A 1345-nucleotide genomic window follows, 5' to 3' on the forward strand; every position below is an offset into this window, starting at 1 on the left:
TTTAGTGCATGTTGGCCTTGACATCCACAATGAACGCAAGTATGTTGTTATCTTCTGTCTTCTTCATGGCTGACTCAGTGGTCAGGGGAAATTTGATGATGGCATAGTGGTCAAGCTTGTTTCTCCTGGGGGTGCTCTTCCGGGGGTATTTGAGCTGCCTTTGTAGTCTCAGTGTCTTAGGCCACAGGAAGGTGGGTGACATGCGGATCTTCTCTTTTTTTTTTTTGGCTGTGGATGCCCTTCAGGACTGCCTTCTTGGCCTTTAATGCCTTTGCTTTGGCTTCACTTTTGGGAGGGGCAAGGGCTTCCTTTTTCCCTTTCGGCACCATCTTCGTGGAAAAACTGATAATATTTTTTAAAAAAGAAAACTGTTCAATTCCATTTCCAACTTGAAAATAGCTATAATGCAAATATCTTCCTTTTTTAAATGCCAGTAAAAATATTAACTATTTACAAAGAGATCCTATAGATTTTGAGAAAATTTGTGAAACCATTGTCTTACAAGAATATAATGTTGTTGTTGTTGTTAAGTGCCATCGAGTCATAGACAACTCATAACAACTCTGTGAACAAAAGTCTTAAAGACGAGAAACTTCCATTTTTTTCTCAAAGTTCATAGAGTTTCTGGAGGCAGGCTATTTTGGAAATGGATGCCACTCCTAATTCCAACCCTGTCTTAATTCTGGAAATCCACCAAACACTGTCCACCGTGAGTGATCATTATCATATTTGACACATCAGTGACAGTGTTTAGTATCACAGCAACCATGAGTTGACTTTCTACAGCAAATTGCCACATCATTGCTGTACTACTTAGAAGAATGTTTGACCAAAACCAATTGAAATTAGCCCCAAAGGCCTGTTAAAACAGAAGCCTTTTAAACAGGATACCAAATAAGCCTTAGACCAGCAAGCCATCTTCCCAGACTGAAAGCAGCCCTAGACTGGCGACCAAAAGCCTTTTTAAACAGGATGCCAAATCTAATGTGCTCACACTCAAGTCTCAACAAAAAAACAGAAAACAAACCTTATCAGAATGCAGCAAGCTGCTCCATTCTAGAAAAAAAAAAAAATTAAAGAATTTCTGCAACTTAGACACAAAACCACAAAAATGGACAAATAATTTGATCCTTTTATCAAAAAGAGTGTACACATGACCAACAAGTGCATGAAAAATGCACTTGTGCTTAATGTCATTCAAAACCTCAAATTATTAGAGGGGTGTATGGTACTAGGGATATTGTTGCTGATTTTAGATGGATCTTGGCTGAAAGCAGAGAATACCAGAAGAATGTCTATCTGTGTTTCATTGATTATGCAAAGGCATTTGACTGTGTGGATCATA

Source organism: Elephantulus edwardii, unplaced genomic scaffold (assembly GCF_000299155.1).
Source record: "Elephantulus edwardii isolate Elephantulus edwardi_28Jun2011 unplaced genomic scaffold, EleEdw1.0 scaffold00008, whole genome shotgun sequence".
NCBI classification, from domain to species: Eukaryota; Metazoa; Chordata; class Mammalia; order Macroscelidea; family Macroscelididae; genus Elephantulus; species Elephantulus edwardii.